Source organism: Nycticebus coucang, chromosome 9 (genome assembly GCF_027406575.1).
Source record: "Nycticebus coucang isolate mNycCou1 chromosome 9, mNycCou1.pri, whole genome shotgun sequence".
In the NCBI taxonomy this organism is placed as follows: domain Eukaryota; kingdom Metazoa; phylum Chordata; class Mammalia; order Primates; family Lorisidae; genus Nycticebus; species Nycticebus coucang.
In genome coordinates this window covers 51,036,662-51,058,351 of record NC_069788.1, presented here as the reverse complement: position 1 = coordinate 51,058,351, position 21,690 = coordinate 51,036,662, and the positions used below count along the sequence as shown (strand labels likewise).

Genomic DNA, 21,690 nt, shown 5'->3' with positions numbered 1-21,690 from the left:
ACATCATTAATGATAATGGAAATACAAATCAAAACTACAATGAGGCCAGGTGACATGGCTTACACCTGTAATCCCAGCCCTTGGTAGGCAGAAGCAGGAAGATTGCTTGAGTCTAAGAATTTGAGACCAGACTGGGCAACATAGCGAGACTCCATATCTACAGGAAAAAATTAAAATTAGGGTCCGGTTGTGGTACATGCCTGTAGTCCCTCCTACTTGAGAGGCTGAGGCTTGAGCCCAGAAATTCAAGTTTACAGTGAGCTATGATTTTGTGACTGCACTACAGCCTGGGCATCAAAGTGTGACCTTGTCTCAAAAAATAAATAAAAAAACCCTAAAAAATAAAAATTTAAAAAAATAAATCTAATTTTGCTTTAGTAAAATTTGTCACATTTTTTTGGACCTTAGGGAATGTGCTTGTTAGATACTTGCATGCCAGCAGATAATAATAATGAAAATTATGATAATGATAAAAATTGTGATGATGACAGTTAACTTACTGTGTACTTGATAAGGAAGAAAAGATGAGATTGTTATTTCTTATTACATTTATTATTATTATTTCTTGTTATAATTACTTATTTTTCCTATTAAAACTGGATAATTATTAGCAATTACCATGAAGAAACAGAATCAAAATATCAATATTTAAAATGTAACAGCTGGGTATGGTGACATGTACCTGTGATCACAGCTATTTGGAAGGATGACATGAGAAGATTGATTGAGCCCAAGCTGGACAGCATAGCAAGTCCCTTGTCACTAAAATAAAAATATATAAAAAACAAAATAACAACCACTTTGCCTACTAATAGGGCAAGCAGAGTGGAATGAATAAGTTTATGTATTCAGCTACCTCTTACAGGAAAAACATTTTTCCTTTTCACAATAGTTCCTCTAACTGAAGAAAGCCGGTTCTAATCTATATTGTGAATCCATCCTATTTTGGCTTATGTTTATGTACTGTGGTATATATTATTTAAAAGCAATTGGCTTCAAAGGAAAACCAGGAAGAAGAGAACTTAGAAAAATGACTTCATCATGTCAAAGATAACGGTGTTACTGCAAGACAAATGACCAAGTGTGATACATACTCAAAAATTCATTATTCTCTTCTACCCTCCTCCCTCCACCAAAGGGTCAATGGAGCCAGAGCTGCTAGCATTGGAAACAACATGGCTTCCTTTCAGCATCTGCACTTCTTTTTCAGAATAAGATAAAGAAAAGTAGTACTGACTTAGTTATTTCATGTTCAAATTACTTGGAAATGTTCAATGTTTACAGGTCACAGAACACAAGAACAATCTATGTGGTCAGTGCGGTATCAGTCTTCAATTTGTTGAGTTCTCATTTCTTAGGTCAATAGCTGGTACGCCACAGCAAGGGTGATATATTAAAAAGAAATTATAGGACAATAATTGATATAGAGGAATTTCTTTGCTGGAACAAAAAGGGAGGAAATGTTTATCATGTGATATTAAAATATTATATAGGACAGAGTAAAAAGATGTTGGGGACTATTACAAAAGCATAAATTAAATTCACCACTCAAAAACAAGGTCCCTACAAAGATCGAAAGTCTACCCAGTATCAGTGTTTGTCCTACTGAGCCAACAAGCACACAGAATGGCACATCAATAAAAAACTAAATAAACATTAATATGTTTGTATTTAACTGCTTATGCAGTTTGATCTACTTTCAAAATTGTCAAGGAGAGAAAGACAAAAGCTTTGTTTTGTTCACAGAATTCAGGCAACATTTCACCCGTTAAAGAGGCAAATGGGAAGCCGAAACACTGGAAATCAAAGACCAGCACAGCAAAAGAAATGAAACAAGTCACGATGAACCAGCAGAATGAGCAGCTAGAATTTTTCTCCTTTGGGTCCCTTGTGGTGATAGCAAGGGTAGACCTAGGAACCTCATGCATACAAATTATAAGCTCTACTAATTATATTCTTACAACTATCTCTGTCCTTCTCCAATCTTTGGTCAAGAAAAAAATTTAACATGGTTTGCATAACTCTTTAAGATTGTGTCAATAATTCAAGTCTTGCTGTTGAGAAGAAAAAGTTCCCCTTTAGATCATTTAAATTCAGTTCAATCAGATCAAGTCTTATTCAACAAACATTATACAAACCTATACACTAGGCTGTATACATGACATCAAAAAAGCATATTGGTGAAGACAAGGGTAATGAGAACAACAGGAAAGATATCTTAAGGTAAATATCTCAAAATTTCCTGATATAAAGCTCAAAGCTAGCACTAAGGAGGAAGAATGACCCAAATAGGAGAAGAGATTCTACCTTCTAAGATTAGAACCATCATTTGAGAGGGCAGAATTCTCCACAGAATTACATTTCTGATTACTCGTCATCCACCATTTGTCACAACAGTAAGCCCGATTTGGCTAACATGTGACCTTTGATACTAAATGTTTGGCAACGTTTCCACAGTCTTGTAACTAACCACGCCTAAATTTTAAAACTACTAAACTTGCAATAAACTGGAGATGCCGGGGATTGAACCCGGGGCCTCATACATGCAAAGCATGCGCTCTACCACTGAGCTACATCCCCATATTTGCTGATTGTGTTTTTATCTTAAGTGCTGACCAATATAGTTCTCTCTTAATGTAGTTATATAATCCCATCGACCTTCTCAATCTGTATTTATAAAAACATAATTAGGTCAATTTGACAAATTTTTATTGAGTAATACCGCCCATAGCTGCCTTGTACTTTCCCTTAATATCATTTAGTACTGGGTATACACGCCAATTTTGCTAGTAAGGTTTTTTTCTCCGCTAGTAAGGGAGCTTCAAAGGCTGTGACTAATTTTTTTTTTCAACAAGCCCTTAATGTAGAACTTGTAGCAGTCATTCAAAGAACGGTGAAAAATAAATTACAGATGAACTCTATTCCGGATATATTTCACAGTACAGAGAATCTTCTAATGAAGTGTGAGAGGGAGGTGGGAAGGATTCGACAATATAGCGAGTGCCAAAAAAATGTATACACATTTTAAGAAAGGAAAAAAAAATTGTGATACTCAATATGTACCGATAACAAAAGATGAAACAAGTCATGTTTGACTTCTGCAATTACAAGAAATGCTCAAAGTATATACATAATATAATACATAGATAACATCGCTTATAATGTGCATACTTTTTGGCACCCCCGGTATATAAATGGATTGTAATATAGTATAGCGATTGCTCTGCGAAGATAAGCATATGTCACTGCAGCATTCAACAGAAAATATACCACATTCTTGATCAGATACCGATGGCTGTGGGAGTCCGGAAAGAGAAGATTTGGCCAAGTAAACATAAGGCTAAGAGTTAACCTCGAAGACCGATTTAGGTTTGTGCTTGGATTTCGTTCTAAGTTCTAGGCGCCAGAGCAGCATCCTTGCCTTAGATAAACACCCAGTAGAAATTTGTTCTGGCTCATAGCAGGGACTTGTTGACTAGCATGTCTAAAGCAACAGCTGCGGGCCTGAAATACGTTAGCTAGTTTTACCGAATTTACATTTGATAGACATCTACAGAAAAATGAGATCCAGTTCGGCACTAGGTGGGACTACTCTGGTCTCCCGGAGACATTGTGATACAGACGTAGGGCTGGCGTGGTTTAATAATTCCTCTAGAGTCAGAATCAGTAGATAGGTAAAGCCAATACCAATATTTCGCCGCTGACCGCGGAGCTCCAGGAACACCTGTGCCTGGTGCGGACGGTCAGTGCGCTGGTTGGAGGACACCGCTGAGCATTTTCTGGAGTTGTTCACCGACCCAGCTGTGGACTTCTGTCCTTTTACCCTTCAGCAACAAAACTATGGCTCAGGCTCCCCGCTCTCTGGGTAAGCTCAGGCTTACATATTCCTCGCAGCCAAGCCTGGCCTCTGCCTGAGGATTCGGCTTCGGATGGTCAGTTGACCCGGGTTATCTCCCTAGTGTTTGGGGCTGCGTCACATTTCTAACGAGTGCCTCGCCCTGCCTCTCATTTCGGCTCTCTTTCCAGCCCTGGCAAGTGCAAGGGGCAAGAATACTACTCCTCGCTCTCCATCCCGCCGTTTCCTTGGCGATGCTGACAGTTTTCCTCCCTGTGGAGGCTCCTTCTCTATAGTTGAAACAAGCCTCGATCCGGGGCGGGTCTGGATGTTCCGGCGGTCTCTGGAGCACTTGCAATCTCCCTGGAAACGCCTGAGCGCAGCTCTGGGCGCCCTGCCCCTTCCCAACCCCTCAAGCCACAGTCGTGTTGGGAAGAGGAAAGGAAAGTAGAAAAACAATAGGAAAAAAGGCAAAAGCTAAAGTGAAACGTTTGGAACCGAGTGGGAGAGGCCCAAACATAAATATCAATCTCGAAAAATAAGGCAAGCGAATGATTTTATCCTCCAGCAAAGTGCAAGACCCTTGGCGAGATTAGACCAAAAGCCTCCTCGATGTGAGCAAGAGCTGGTACGCAGAACCTTACTTATATGGGGAAAAACCCCAGCCCCCCTACTTTACTGCCTTGTGTTCCAGAGAGAGGCGGGGCTGGGCGCCCCTTCTCCCCACAGCGGAGCTCTCTGGAGTCTCCAGCTCTTGCGGCGAGTCTCTCCAGGTCAGAGCTCACTTTCTCTCCACCCTCGATACGCCTCTCCGTACGCCCTGGCTCCGGCGTGCCACCCGCTGGTGTTGGCCGCAGGACGCACCGATATCCGAGTGGCCCGTGCCGGCTCTCAGGACGTTAATCCCAGTCCGCCGAGTATCACTGAGTGCAGTGGGGTGAAAACTGCCCTGCACTTCGGTTCCTTTTGATTCTCTGGCAGCGTATAAGTCTCAGGCCCCTGCTGAGTAAAAACAGCCATCGCGCTCCCCACCCACCGCCCCCAAGCTGATGTGCAGATACTTGAACTCTACCGCCTCCTCCACCCTCCCACCTCCTCCACCCTCCCACCTCCCACCCTTAGTCCTCCTCCTCCTCCTCCTCCTCCTCCACTGCCTCCTCCACCCTTTCACCTCCCAGCTCGGTCCTCCGCCGCCTCTAGCGCTCGGAGCTCTCCTTCTTGTCCCAGGCAGCGGCTAGACCACAGCAACCCCTTCCTCTTGAGCCAAATTCTATCCTCTGTCCTTCGGTCGGAGCAGAAAAAGTGTCTCAGAGGAGTGGGCTGGAGTTGGGTGTTTCCCCTTTACCACATGAAAGGATAGAGGTGGCTGGGATTGTTTTTTTTTCCCACCCCCCTGGTCAGTTAGAATCTGATAAAACCACAACAGGTTAGGCTCTGATTGATTTCTTCTAAGGGCAGACCCTGTTGAGAACAGGATATATTCAGAATGGTCTATTTTCCCCATCCCTGCCCAAGCACAAGGGATTTTTTGGTCTGATATTAACTGTGAGAACCTGATCAAGTTCCTGGAGATTCAACATGCATTAGTGTGGGGATCCTCAATATGACTGGGTTCTCCTGGGGGGTTTAACTCTCGGACTTGCCCGCCCCTAACCTGTAGCATTTCATCCATTACAGTTCTGATTTTCCTACCTATGAAGTGGTTTCCATTCTAGTATATTGTGATTCTCTTTGTCTTTTCATCTGTCTTTCCAATTTGGGGAACAGGTTTAGATCTAAGAAAAGTTGATTTTCCAGTTCCTTATTATTATTATTTTTTTTTAACAGAGTTTCACTCTGTTACCCAGACTTGAGTGCTATGGTATCAGCCTAGCCCACAGCAACCTCAAACTCCTGGGTTCAAATAATCTTCCCTACCAAATACCTGAAACTACAGGCACTTAACACTACACCCAATTGGTTTAGACTATTTTTAGTAGAGATGGGGGTGATGGTGTCTCACTCTTGATCAGGTTGGTCTCAAACTGGTGAGCTCAAGTGATCTTCCTACCTCAGTCTCCCAGAATGCTAGGATCACAGGCAAGAGCCATCACACCTGACCTTCCTTCAGCTTTTTACTTGTTGTTAAAACAGAGGAGCAACTTCTAAGTTCCTAACCTGCAGAACATGAAACTAGAATTCTACAACTGTTTTTCCTCATCTTTATTTTCTCTTCTCTTGATATGGCTAGTGGATAGATTCTTTAATAATGTTCTTTAATAAGGGCTTTCAAGTATCAAGAAAAATAACTGCTGTTTGTACTTTGTCTCATACACAATTCATTAATTAAAAAGTTAGTATTTAAAATCAGTCATACTATTTTCACAATATATAAAATACCTAATTAAAAAACTTAGATCTCTCTCACAAATTTATTTTTATTTATTTATTTATTTTTTGTAGAGACAGAGTCTCACTTTATGGCCCTCCTTAGAGTGCCATGGCATTACACAGCTCACAGCAACCTCCAACTCCTGGGCTTAAGCAATTCTCTTGCCTCAGCCTCCCGAGTAGCTGGGACTACAGGCGCCCACCACAATGCCCAGCTATTTTTTGGTTGCAGTTCAGCAGGGGCCGGGTTTGAACCCGCCACCCTCGGTATATGGGGCCGGCGCCTTACCAACTGAGCCACAGGCGCCGCCTCTCTCACAAATTTAAATATTTGTTTTAATGTACAGCTATGAAAATTTAGATGTGTCATGTCAAATTATGTTATCTTTAAATGCTGGAAACACCTTGGTACTGTGCTATTGTCAGATAATGGTATAGTAATGTCATAGTTATCAATAACTCACACTTGTGGTTCTTAAACTTTAGCATGTAACAGAATCAATTCTAGGACCCTAGACTCAGAGTCACTTCTAGGACCCTAGAAGTGACCCTAGAAGATTCTAGCCTCAGAATCACTTCTAGGACCCTAGACTCAGGTCTGGCATGGGCCTGGAGAATTTGTATTTTTAGCAAGATTGTAGGTGTTGCTATACAAAAAGGTGTACAAAAAGCACACTTTGAGATCTATTGCCTTACTCTGTTCTGAAACCTATTTCTAAAATGTTGTAACCAAGATTTATATACGAATCTTCAGAATCTGTCTTACACTTTTTTTTTCAAGCAGACTCAGGGTACTCACCCAATCAACTGAGTCAGATTTTCCCTCTTAGACCAGGCTGAGGGTTAGACATACATTGACTGTGGATAATTTCAAGCCCAGAACCTGAGAGTACCTTGGCCTTGCAAGATGCATCTGTCCCAGTCCTTTGGGACAGCTGAATTTGTTCCTGCTTACAGTTAGACATTGTATTATATGTTAGGAAATTTCCCAATGGTTTGCTTTTTTTCCCCCTTTTTCTGATGCTGGAAATTCCAAATGGCTCTTGGTCTGAATGATTGATATTCGTTCTCCCACTTAGATAAAAGCTAGTTTTACAACAGCTTGTTCTGAGCTGGGCCTGATCAGTTTCAGTTAAATCTAAAGGCACTAGTAACCCTGTTTACATAAATCTTCCTTGTCACCTTCAAGACCTCTGAAATTCACACAATTTTTGTACAACAAAGTATATGAAACATTTTAGGAAAAAATTGATCAAATATAGTATACATGAAGAAAATTTCTTGTGCACTTAAGAAGCAGCATGGTGTTGGGGGTGTAGCTCAGTGGTAGAGCACATGCTTTGCATGTGTGAGGTCCCAGGTTCACTCCCTAGCATCTCCATCAGACACTATTTTTGGTGCTGAATCTTGATAAACAGACATGTTTGGCACCCTAAATATTTTTAGATGATTTAAACTTTAAATGTGTAAGTCAGACTTCATCTTCCAGTATCCTAGTTCAAGAGGCAACACGCTGCTGGAAAAAAATTTGGCTTACTTTCACTGCCAAGGCCTCTATGACCCTGGAATTATAAAACTTTTTTGGAAGAAATGGAAAGTAGAAAGAATAAGATATGTATTAGACTGAAACAACGAATTGATTTCTTTCCACCAGTGCTGTTTTGTTTTTTCAATAGCTCTTTGATCTTATCCTACAAGTGCTCTGTGTTCCTAGGCCAAAGCCAAATTATTTTCTTTTTTTTTTTTTTATAGTTAGCAGTGTTTTTTTTTTTTATTTTTTATTTTTTTATTGTTGGAGATTCATTGAGGGTACAATAAGCCAATTACACTGATTACAATTGTTAGGTAAAGTCCCTCTTGCAATCATGTCTTGCCCCCATAAAGTGTGACACACACTAAGGCCCCACCCCCCTCCCTCTTTCTGCTTCCCCCCCCATAACCTTAATTGTCATTAATTGCCCTCATATCAAGATTGAGTACATAGGATTCATGCTTCTCCATTCTTGTGATGCTTTACTAAGAATAATGTCTTCCACTTCCATCCAGGTTAATACGAAGGATGTAAAGTCTCCAATTTTTTAAATGGCTGAATAGTATTCCATGGTATACATATACCACAGCTTGTTAATCCATTCCTGGGTTGGTGGGCATTTAGGCTGTTTCCACATTTTGGCGATTGTAAATTGAGCTGCAATAAACAGTCTAGTACAAGTGTCCTTATGAAAAAAGGATTTTTTTCCTTCTGGGTAGATGCCCAGTAATGGGATTGCAGGATCAAATGGGAGGTCTAGGTTGAGTGCTTTGAGGTTTCTCCATACTTCCTTCCAGAAAGGTTGTACTAGTTTGCAGTCCCACCAGCAGTGTAAAAGTGTTCCCTTCTCTCCACATCCATGCCAGCATCTGCAGTTTTGAGATTTTGTGATGTGGGCCATTCTCACTGGGGTTAGATGATATCTCAGGGATGTTTTGATTTGCATTTCTCTAATATATAGAGATGATGAACATTTTTTCATGTGTTTGTTAGCCATCCGTCTGTCGTCTTTAGAGAAAGTTCTATTCATGTCTCTTGCCCATTGATATAAGGGATTGTTGGCTTTTTTCATGTGGATTAATTTGAGTTCTCTATAGATCCTGGTTATCAAGCTTTTGTCTGATTGAAAATATGCAAATATCCTTTCCCATTGTGTGGGTTGTCTCTTTGCTTTGGTTATTGTCTCCTTAGCTGTACAGAAGCTTTTCAGTTTAATGAAGTCCCATTTGTTTATTTTTGTTGTTGTTGCAATTGCCATGGCAGTCTTCTTCATGAAGTCTTCCCCCAGGCCAATATCTTCCAGTGTTTTGCCTATGCTTTCTTTGAGGATTTTTATTGTTTCATGCCTTAAATTTAAGTCCTTTATCCATCTTGAATCAATTTTTGTGAGTGGGGAAAGGTGTGGGTCCAGTTTCAGTCTTTTACATGTAGACATCCAGTTCTCCCAACACCATTTATTGAATAGGGAGTCTTTCCCCCAAGGTAAGTTCTTGTTTGGTTTATCGAAGATTAGGTGGTTGTAAGATGTTAGTTTCATTTCTTGGTGTTCAATTCAATTCCAAGTGTCTATGTCTCTGTTTTTGTGCCAGTACCATGCTATCTTCACCACTATGGCTTTGTAGTACAGACTAAAATCTGGTATGCTGATGCCCCCAGCTTTATTTTTGTTACTAAGAACTGCCTTAGCTATACGGGGTTTTTTCCGGTTCCATACAAAATGCAGAATCATTTTTTCCAAATCTTGAAAGTACGATGTAGGTACTTTGATAGGAATGGCATTGAATAGGTAGATTGCTTTGGGAAGTATAGACATTTTAACAATGTTGATTCTTCCCATCCATGAGCATGGTGTGTTCTTCCATTTGTTAATATCCTCTGCTATTTCCTTTCTGAGGATTTCATAGTTTTCTTTATAGAGTTCCTTCACCTCCTTCGTTAGGTATATTCCTAGGTATTTCATTTTCTTTGAAACTATGGTGAAGGGAGTTGTGTCCTTAATTAGCTTTTTATCTTGACTGTTATTGGTGTATACAAAGGCTACTGACTTGTGGACATTGATTTTATATCCTGAAACATTACTGTATTTTTTGATGACTTCTAGGAGTCTTGTGGTTGAGTCTTTGGGGTTCTCTAAGTATAAGATCATGTCGTCAGCAAAGAGGGAGAGTTTGACCTCCTCTGCTCCCATTTGGATTCCCTTTATTTCCTCGTCTTGCCTAATTGTATTGGCTAGAACTTCCAGCACTACGTTGAATAGTAAAGGTGACAGAGGACAACCTTGTCTGGTTCCAGTTCTAAGAGGAAAAGCTTTCAGTTTTACTCTATTCAGTAAAATATTGGCTGTGGGTTTGTCATAGATAGCTTCAATCAGTTTTAGAAATGTGCCACCTATGCCTATACTCTTCAGTGTTCTAATTAGAAAAGGATGCTGGATTTTATCAAATGCTTTTTCTGCATCTATTGAGAGGATCATGTGATCTTTATTTTTGCCTCTGTTAATATGGTGGATAACGTTTATGGACTTGCGTATGTTAAACCAGTCTTGCATCCCTGGGATGAAGCCTACTTGATCATGATGAATGACTTTTTTGATGATAAGCTGTAATCTATTGGCTAGGATTTTGTTGAGAATTTTTCCATCTATATTCATGAGTGAGATTGGTCTGAAATTCTCCTTTTTGTTTGGGTCTTTTCCTGGTTTTGGTATCAGGGTGATGTTTGCTTCATAGAATGTGTTGGGGAAGATTCCTTTTTCCTCAGTTTTTTGGAATAATTTCTGCAGTACAGGAATAAGCTCTTCCTTGAAGGTTTGATAGAACCAAATTATTTTCTTATTCTTTCTGTTTTTAAAGTGATCATGTTTAAAGTCAACTGCTGAATATTAAGTAGAGCTTGTAAAGATTTGACTAATTTCTAAGTAGTTGGTTACCTGGAGCTAAGGTGACCAGGGAAATTGTAGGCAAAGAACAGTCTTTGGATAAGAGGCGTTGGTTAGAAATGTTGGCAAAGAGCATTACAAGGGAATGGTTTTCATTAGCCACTCCTTAGTTCTTGTTACAAACTAGAAAAAGGGCTGTTGTCAATTAATATCAATTAAGAAATGATGTTCTCTAAAATAATAAACTGAGAAAATTACCCAAGTCATGTAGCTCTGATGATTTTGACTATACTCTTGACATAGAGGCTTAATTTCCAATCAAGTCCAGAGCTTCAGGCATATGCTTGAATGTTTATCTTAAATTGGTAGTTTTTTACAAAAACAGGACCCGAGTCTGATTCTCAGCCCAGGTCTGATGCTAATTACTTTACTTTGATTCCATCAAAACACTGCTTCATTTAAATCAAACTAAACTAAGCTTCATTTCCCCCTACATCCTATAATAACTCCATCTCTTGCTTTGCTTAGTGAAAGCCTACATTTATATTTGCATTTGTCCCTTATCTGAGCAAAGATTAATCTTTTATGTGTTGAGATTGAACAATTGATATTTATTTAATATTTTGAATATAGAAGCAAAAAATGGATATCATGAGGTTAAGAGTTAAAAAAAACAGAAGCTGGTCTTTTGATAAAAATAACGTTTTTTAAACTTAGCATAAGGAATGGATTTTTTGCAAATAAAAATGACAGCCATGTAAACAAAAATATTAATTCAGTTCACTGGTTCGAATTTAATATGATCTTTTGAAAAACAGCAAAACCAGCAGTAAACTCTAAAGATATTTTCAGCATTTGTAAAAATTATTAAAAATAAATTAAAAGGCTGGGTATGTGGCTCACACCTGGAATTCTAACACTTTGGGAGGTTCAGGTGGGAGGATTACTTGAGGCCAGGAGTTTGAGAACAGCCTGAGCAACAAAGCAAAACCCCTTCATCTCTACAAAAACTAGAAAAATCAGCCTGGTATGGTGGTCCACACAGTGTAGTCCTGGCTACTTCAGAGTCTGAGTCAGGAGGATTATGTGAGCCGGGAGTTGGAGGGTGCAATGACTTATGATCATGCCACTACACTCCAGCCCAGGCAACAGAGTAAGATTCTGTCTCAATACAAATTAAAATAAAATTTAAATATTAAAAATAAATAGGAGATTTTTTGTGTGTGTGTGGTTTTTGGCAGGGGCTGGCTTTGAACCCACCACCTCCAGCATATGGGACCAACACCCTACTCCTTGAGCCACAGGCACTGCCCTAAATAGGAGATTTTTATAAATCAATTTCTAAAAGAAAATAGTTAGAAAATAAGTACAATAGTTTTTTAAAAAGAATTCTACCAAAAAACTGTTTTGCCTAACAATTTGGATAAAGGCAGAATTTGTTTAAGGTAACTCTGATTGTTGAATACATTAACCCACAAGAAAGTATGCAATTGCATATGTGGCAGGTAGTGTTTCAGTTCAAAATGAGTTCCAAGCTCCATTTATTTTGGCTTAAATTATTTTGAACAAGAAAACTTAATATATTTTGTCTGAAACTCTCCCATTAGCTGATGACACCTGTTTTGAGTTAAATCAGAAAAATTACAGAATCATTTGTAATTTACACTTCAAGTGAAAGAAAAAGAAAGGGAAGAAAGAAGACAAATCTATAAACACAATGGTTTACTCTGTCTTATCCGCTAGGAAACCCCAAGTGAAATTTCCCTCAGTCACTGAAGCTTTCTTAAATTGGGCTTAACATGAAACATACTTCTACCCTTTCATTTTGCTAATAACATTTTATTTGGATTATTGGAAGTTTTAGATCCAAATCTTTTTTTTTTTTGAGACAGTCTCACTATGTCGCCCTCAGTAGAGTGCTATGGCGTCACAGTTCACAGAAACCTCCAACTAACTCTTGGGCTTAAGTGATTCTCTTGCCTCAGCCACCCAAGTAGCTGGGACTACAGGCACCCACCACAACGCCTGGCTACTTTTTGGATGTAGTTGTCATTGTTGTTTAACAGGTCGGCGCTAGGTTCAAACCTGCCAACTCAAGTGTAGGTAGCTGGCGCTCTAGCTGCTGAGCTACAGGCACTGAGCCTAGCTCAAATCTTTATTGAAAGTTTCTGAGGAAAGAAGGGAAGAAAAAAGGAGAGAAGGAAGAAAATGAATTAATGAATGAATGAACAAATGAATTTATTCCAAGAAGATTCCATATGTGCTTAAGCTTTATTATGGTCTGAATTTTTCATAAAATTCATATTTTGACTCTTAATCCCTGGTACCTCAGAATATGGCTGTATTTGGAGATCAGATCTTTAAAGAGGTAACTAAGTAGAATAAGGTCAGTAGGGCGGGACCAATATGACTAATGTCTTTGTAAGAAGAGGAAATTCAGAAAGACACACATGAAGATGAAGACACCAGAAGACAATCATCTTCAAGTTAAGAAGAGAGGCCTTTAAGAAACCAACTTTGTTGACATCTTGGTCTTAGACTTCTCATCTCCTGAATTGTGAGAAAATAAATTTCTATCGTTTAAGCTGCCTAGTCTGTGGTATTTTGTTATGGCAGCCCACATAAACTAATATAATCGTAATTCTATTCTGGAAAAAAAAATATATGTATTTTTTTTATTTTTCTTTTTTCTTTCTATCTTTTCTTTTCTTTTTTTTTTTTTTTTTGAGACAGAGTCTTATTCTATTGTACCGGGAACAGTGCAGTGACATCATCATGTCTCACCACAACCTTAAAACACCTGTGCTAAAGCGATCCTCTTGCCTCAGCCTCTGGAATGGCTGGGACTACAGGTATGCCCCACCATGCCTGGTCACCACAACTGGCTGATTTTTTTTTCTATTTTTGGTAGAAATGAGGTCTCGCTCTTGCTCAGGCTGGTCTTGTACCCCTGGCCTTAAGTAATCCTCTGTCTTGCCTCCTAGGATGCTAGGATTATAAGAGACAATTTTTTTAAATAACACATGTCATTACCATTACAAAGAGCATTTTATTAATTTTGTTTCCTATTCTCTTCACTGCCCAGGGAAAACAGAAGAGATACCTATTGGCATTCAGCATTCATTCTCACTTTCTTTTGGTTGGCATTCAACCCTGCAAAGCCTGGAAAGCGAAAAAGGAAAAATCCATTTCCTGTACTCCTTTGCAGTTTTGAATCTTGATGCCAATAAGGTTTGACTGATTATTAGATGCACTTCTCTGAGATTTAGAAAACAGGATATCATTATACTGATTTTGGCTATTTTTTTTTGCTAGCAAGCAAAATTGTAGATACATGCTTTCTGTGCAGCAGTGTTACAGGGTCTCGTCTCTAACTTTTTCGTATTAGAGAGAAAGTAGTGGCAGAATTACTTTTTACCCCACCACATACACCTTTCCTTTGGGGTAGGTAAAGACCAGGCCTGTTCAGTTTCCACCATACCTTTCCACCATAGGATTAATGATTTTTTTGAATGAATGAGGGTATGAACAAGCTCTAATACTTATCAAGTAAGAGAGATAAAGGCATTATCTTTCACTGCTTGAGACCCCTTTAAGAGGGGCTTGTGTATCACATAGAATTCCTCTCAGAACTCATTTCAGTGATCTGACATTCAGAAATACAACTTTTTAGAACTGGCATGTTGGCCCAGAGTCATGATGCCCCCATTCAGATGTCTGCCTCTAATGGCCCAACTTAAATCCACCAAGAAGAAGAGAGAAATGATAGTCCTATAAAAATCAGTGTTAAGAAGTAAAACATGTCCCTAAAACAACCTAATACCCATTTGTGATTTACTGTTTATTGATTTGTGAAAATCAAAGATTTTTTCAACGGTTCATGGACACTCAAGAACTTAAGGACATCAGTGAACATCTTAAAGAATATGCAATATTTGTCCATAAGTCTTCGTGTGTGTGTGTTCACCGGCAGAAGTTTTATCAGATAATCTAGTGAGTTCACATGCCATACAATTTTTAAGAACTGTTAAATTAAATCACTGGATACTGTCTGATTTCTTAAGTAAGATTATTTGGTACTTAAGATTATGACTTGGAGCAATATTGGGTTTGAATCTTAGTTTGATTATTTATTGGCTGTGAGATCTGAGCAAGTTACTTTACTTTTCTCTGATACTCAATTTATTTATAAGATCTGCATATAATGCCTTCTTTAGAGAACATTCTAGAGATTGAGGGTATGTAAGAAAATACATAAAATGCAAGCTAGTAAGTGTTCAAGAAATTGCAACCGTTTCTCATCTATGTATAATTTAAATAAGATTTCTTAGTTGAGAAACCAGCAGAACATTTTTTGGTGGTTTGATTTAAAAGTTTTATAATTTTACTTTAGAAATTCTCTAACTGTAATTAAACCACCAGGTATAGTTAAACCAGTCCCAACATAGCCATGGGAAGATAGGTCATCGGAGTGCCTGACAGTTTCTGAGAATGTAGATGGAACAAGGAAAGGTTGGAGAGATTTGATATTAAAGTTAAAGATGATTCTAGACAAAAAATTAAGATGAATTGTCAAAGGGGCAGTCTATTAAGATAAATTGCCAAAAGGGAGTGATCTTACTTAAAAAGATTACTCATACAGAGGCTCTCCTGGGACTGAACCCAGGATCTCCTGTTTACCATACGGGCACTTTAGACAACTAAGCCACAGAGCCCATCATCTAGGTGTTAAGACTCCTTTTTTGATCAAATAGTACTCAATTAGGTGAAAAGTTGTTTTGCAATTAGTGTTATTGTGTACACATGTATTTTTCTTAGTAAATCAATTTCATCACAAAGGCTGAGTGCTGGGACTGCTGGAAGTCAGACACCCTTCAAGCCCACACTCACAGAACCATTTAGAAAATATACCAGAACAACATTCAGCGTGTCCAGAGGGTACGTAAAGTCATGGAAAGAGCGCAGACAGCCGTGTTCATTGCACAGAAAGGGGCTATCTATCTCTAGGTGTGGCAAGAACAGTTTTCACCTTCCATTGCACTGTGGTAATTTAGAATCGTCAAGTAATTGGATATTCTAAAAGTGGAGTTAAAGGATTTTCTAGCAAATAGGTCAGTTAGAACTTTCATCAAATTAGTGATATTTCTGGCTATTAGAAGATAACACACTTATACTCTGAAAAACAATCAAAACCTTCAAACACATTCTGAGTCTTCAAATACCTGCCAGATCTTACTCCTCTTGAGAATGTAGAGGACAGCAAGGAAGTGATTTGTTCAGAGCTCACTTAAAGGGTTTTATGATTCCAATCCGGAAAGCCTTTCCCTGCCTGAGGGAATGGCCTCTGCTCCTGCAGCCAACTGGAAAGTGCACAGATGGAAACAGAAACTCTGAAGGCATGCTGGGGCGGCATCACCATTTTGGTTCTTCAAGAGATGTTCTCCTTTTTACATGTGGATATCCAGTTCTCCCAGCACCATTTATTGAATAAGGATTCTTTCCCCCAGTGTATGTTCTTATTTGGTTTTTTGAAGATTAGGTGGCTATAAGATGTTTGTTTCATCTCCTGGTTTTCTACTTGGCTCCAAATGTCTGCGTCTCTATTCTTATGCCAATACTATGCTGTTTTGATCACTATGGCCTTATAGTGCAGCCTAAACCAGGCGTCCTCAAACTTTTTAAACAGGGGGCCAATTCACTGTCCCTCAGACCGATGGAGGGCCGGACTATAGTTTTAAAAAAAACAAACTATGAACAAATTCCTATGCACACTGCACATATCTTATTTTGAAATTAAAAACAAAACAAGAACAAATACAATTCACACCGCTTCATGTGGCCCGCGGGCCGCAGTTTGAGGACGCCTGGCCTAAAGTCTAGGAGGCTGATGCTCCAGGCTTTATTTTTATTACTAAGATTTGCCTTGGCTACATGGGGTTTTGTTTTTTTGGTTCCATACAAAACGAAGAATTATTTTTTTCAACTCTTGAAAGTACAATGTTGGTATTTTAATAGGGATAGCATTGAATCTGTAGATTGCTTTGGGGAGTATAGACATTTTAACAATGTTGATTCTTCCCAGCCATGAGCATGGTATGTTCTTCCATCTGTTAACATCTTCTACTATTTCTTTTCTTAGGGGTTCATAGTTTTCTTTATAGAGGTCCTTCGCTTTTTTTGTGAGGTGTATTCCTAGGTATTTCGTTTTCTTTAGAGCTACTGAGAAGGGTACTATGTCCTTGATTTCCTTCTCAGCTTGGCTGTTATTGGCATAAAGAAAGGCTACCAATTTGTGGACATTGATTTTATATCCTGAGATGTTACTGTATTTTTGTCACTTCTAGGAGTCTTGTGGTGAATCTTTGGGGTTCTGTAAGTATAAAATCATATCATTGGCAAAGAGGGAGAGTTTCACTTCCTCTGCCCCCATTTGGATACCTTTAATTTCCTTCTCTTGCCTGATTGTATTGCCTAGAACTTCCAGCACTACGTTGAATGGTAGTGACGATAGACGACACCCTTGTCTTATTCCAGTCCTGAGTGGAAAAGCTTTCAGTTTTACTCCATTCAGTATAATATTAGCTATGGGTTTGTCATAGATGTGCTGCCAATGCTTATATTCTTCAGCGTTCTAATTAGGAAAGGATGTGGAATTTTATCAAATGCTTTTTCTGCACCTATTAAGAGGATCATATGGTCTTTATTTCTGCTCCTGTGGATATGGTGAATTATGTTTATAGATTTGCATATGTTAAACTAGCCTTGCAACCCTGGGATGAAACCTACTTGATTGTGATGTATGACTTTTTTAATGATAAGCTGAAATCCGTTCGCTAGGATTTTATTAAGAATTTTTGCATCTATAACTGGACCGGCACCTTTCTCCACTCACAAAAATTGATTCAAGATGGATAAAAGACCTAAATCTAAGGCATGAAACAATTAAAATCCTCAAACAAAGTGTGGGGAAAACATAGAAGCTATCAGCCTGGGCACGGACTTTATGAGGAAGACTTCTGTGGCAACTGCGAAAACAACAAAAATAAACAAATGGAACTTGATTAAACTGAAAAGCTTCTGTACAGCTAAGGTGACAATAACCAAAGCAAACAGACAACCTACACATTGGAAAAGGATTTTTGGATATTTTGATTCAGGCAAAATCTTGATAACTAGGATCTGCAGGGAACTCAAATTAATAAATATAAAGAAAGCCAACAATCCTTTGCATCACTGCACAAGAGAGATGAATAGAACATTCTCTAAAGAAGACAGATGAATGGTTAACAAACATATAAAAAAAGTTTGTCATCCCTAATTATTAGAGAAATGCAAATCAAAACAACCCTGAGACATCATCTAACCCCAGTGAGAATGGCCCTCATCACCAAGTCGCAAAACTGCAGATGCTGGCATGGATGTGGAAAGAAGGGAACACTTTTACACTGCTGGTGGGACTACGAACTAATACAACCTTTTTGGAAGAAAATATGGAGAACCCTCAAAGAACTCAAGCTAGACCTCCCATTTGATCCTGCAATCCCATTACTGGGCATCTACTCAAAAGGAAAAAAATCATTCTACCATGAAGACTCTTGCACTAGACTGTTTATCACAGCTCAATTTATAATCACCAGAATGTGGAAACAGCCTAAATGCCCATCAACCCAGGAATGGATTGACAAGCTGTGGTATATGTATACCATGGAATACTACTCAGCCACTAAAAAAGGTAGACTTCACATCCTTTGTATTAACCTGGATGGATGTGGAGCGCATTATTCTTAGAAAAACATCACAAGAATGGAGAAATAAGAATCCTATGTACTCAATTCTGATACGAGGACAATTAAGGTCCTAGTACACGGTGGGGGGTGGGGGATGGGGACAGCTGACAGAGGGAAGGAGGGAGGGGGTGGGGTATCACAGGGTGTGGTACACCTTTGAGGGGAGGGACACAAATATAGGAGGGTCCTTATCTAACAAGAGCAATCAATGTAACCTGGTTCTGTGTACCCTCAATGAATCTCCAACAATAAAAAAAGAAAAGAGAGAGATGTTCTCTATTATCTTCCTCATGGAACCTCACCTTATAGAAGCTAAACAAACATGAACTGATTGAAAAATCCCCAGAGTTTGGGGTGGCACCTGTGGCTTAAAGAGTAGGGCACTGGCCCCATATACCAGGGGTGGTGGGTTCAAGCCTGGCCCTGGCCAAAAACTGCAAAAAAAAAAAAAAAGAAAAGAAAGAAAAATCCCCAGAGTGACATTCATTCTTAAACTGTTAACAACTATATCCTAATGGTCTGCCTTTAATTTAGAACTGAGACGGGTGCAGAAAGTAAGGGAATAAGCAAATGCCACTGTACATCTATCTACTCAGCTTCCATTGCTTTGTTAAAAAGGTACTGCGGAGGACCGCTGAATTCTTCATTGAACCAGGCTGGAGAGGGACTCTGTGCCTGGTAAGGCCCCTGAATTCCAAGGTCTTTCTTAATTCCTCTCTTCACTCAAATGTTGGGGCATTGCCATTTTCTATCCCACTTGGAAGGTTTTCATAGTAAATATAAACTTATTTTCTTGTTAATCAGGATAGTCACTTTTAAATTTAATCTATATTTAAAAACTACTATTAGAACTACACCACTACTCCACTTACAGTTACTGTATTTTTACTGCATTCGGAAACCACCCCCCAAAATCATAACAGACTAGGAATCCTGGTATCTCTGAATTCTAGTCAGCTGAACTATTTATGATCAGGATTGCATAAATTTCAGTCTCCCAAATACAACTGGGATGATATTGTTCAGGTGTTGTCTAATGAGAACAACATTATTGAGTATCTACTATATGTCAGGCATTGAAATAAGTTCTGCCTATGCAAGTAAGTGCAAGATTGTCACAGGTGAATAGCAAATCAAACAAGAAATGTTAATAAATTTTACAAGTGTCATAATAAAAGAAATAAAATCTGGTCCTTTTTACTCTTTCTGTATTCCTTTCTGTCTAATAAAATCCTAGCTTACCACTACTGTGTTTTCTTCTCATATTTTTATGTTTTTAATTCTTGCATATAGGTCTACCATCCACTTTTAGTTAGTCATTATATATGTCATGAGAGAGTCCAAATTCATTCTTTTGTATGTGGCATGCAGTGTTTAGCTATCTTTTTTTAAAGACTGTTATTTTCTTCATTTAATTGCTTTAGCACCCTTGTTGAAATCAATTGACCACAAATGTAAGAGTATATCTAGCACTTTTGTTATTTTGCTCATTACTTGAAAGTTCATTTTTGTGTTGCTATTTTAAATGGGTGGACACTGTATAGCTGCTATTCCAACTCCATATCCACCTCTCTTCTCCTTTGACCACTTCGTATTATATGAACTCAAAAAGCAAGATATCCATCTTTAGCCTCCCTTAGATCAAGAGGTGGTCTTGGGCCCTAATTCTGGTCTATACGGTATAAATGGAAGGATTTGAGCATGAGCTTTTTTTTATCTGATAGACTATATACATATACATGTACATGTGTGTATGTGTATGACTAGTGTTAATTTCTTTCCTGTTTCTTCATACCTGGACTGCAGGACATAATTCTTGGAGGTTCATCACCTATCTGGTGCTTGTGACAGAAAGGTCAAGGATTTCCAAGAGATGCCTACACTGATGTCATTAAGCACCTGAATCAATAGTGTAATAAATTTAATTACATTTAAATAAATGTAATTTTCTCACTTTACATTTGTGTCCTGACTTTTAATATTCTTTTCGATGTTCGGAATTTTTTTATATTGTCATATTTATCTGTGGCCCAACTATTTCTAGACTTTGTTTCATGTATGAAAAATAAACCACCGTTAGTTTGGTTTCCTATTACCTTTAGCTGATTGCTTTCCTAATGGAAACAGGGTTCTTTCCTTGTTCCAAATATATATATATATATTTTTTTTTGTAGAGACAGCGTCTCACTTTACCACCTTCACTAGAGTGCCATGATGTCACAGGACTCACAGCAACCTCTAGCTCTTGGGCTTCAGCGATTCTCCTGCCTCAGCCTCCCGAGCAGCTGGGACTACAGGCGCCCGCCTCCACAATGCCCGGCTATTGTTCCAAATCTTTTTAATATTATTGTTCCAAATCTTGGTAACTATTGAAGATGATGATGGGCAAATATTGTTCCGATAATATTAAAAAATATTATTCTAATATCTAATATTTTTAAAGGTAATAGATATCTGAATATTAATTACTCATCCACTCTTCTGAAATCTTTTGTCATTTGTAATAGTAGTTCATTGCTTCTGCATCATTTCTTTTTAAACAGTATATTATGAAAATTTTTGAACAAAAAAGAAGAGAATCGGCTCAGCACCCATAACTCAGTGGTTAGGGTGCCAGCCACATACACCGGGGATGGCAGGTTCGAACCCAGCCAGGGCCTGCTAAACAACAGTGACAACCACAACCAAAAAATAGCTGGGCATTGTGGTGAGCACCTGTAGTCCCAGCTACTTGGGAGACTGAGGCAAGAGGATTGCTTCAGCCCAAGAGTTTGAGGTTGTGTGAGCTGTGACGCCACGGCACTCTACTAAGGGCAACAACATAGTGAGACTCTGTCTCCAAAAAAAAAAAAAAAGAAGAGAATCATGTAATGAACTGCATTTGTCCATCATCATCTTCAATAGTTACCAAGATTTGCCAATCTTTTTTTAATTTGTCTTTACACTTTTTCCCCTGGAGTATTTAAAACCAAATTTTTTAACCACAAATAAGAATTCTATTGTATCTTGCATTATTTGTACTTCTTTTGAATGACCAAATCATAAAATGTAATAAAGTGGGGTTTTATTGCCCTTATATGTGATTTTAGCTTTTAACACAAGACATTTTTTCTTTCTGTCTTTCTTTCTTTTCTTTTTTTTTTTTTTGTAGAGACAGAGTCTCACTTTATGGCCCTCGGTAGAGTGCCGTGGCATTGCACAGCTCACAGCAACCTCCAACTCCTGGGCTTAGGTGATTCTCTTGCCTCAGCCTCCCAAGTAGCTGGGACTATAGGCTCTCACCACAACA

At 38.7% G+C, this 21,690-nt stretch overlaps 1 non-coding gene across 1 annotated transcript; it reads right to left on the bottom strand.

Moving 5' to 3' along the window:
- Positions 1-2,508: 2,508 nt before the first annotated feature.
- Positions 2,509-2,580, bottom strand: TRNAA-UGC (transfer RNA alanine (anticodon UGC)). Its single transcript has one exon. It is a non-coding gene; the product is annotated as a tRNA-Ala (tRNA).
- Positions 2,581-21,690: the final 19,110 nt, after the last annotated feature.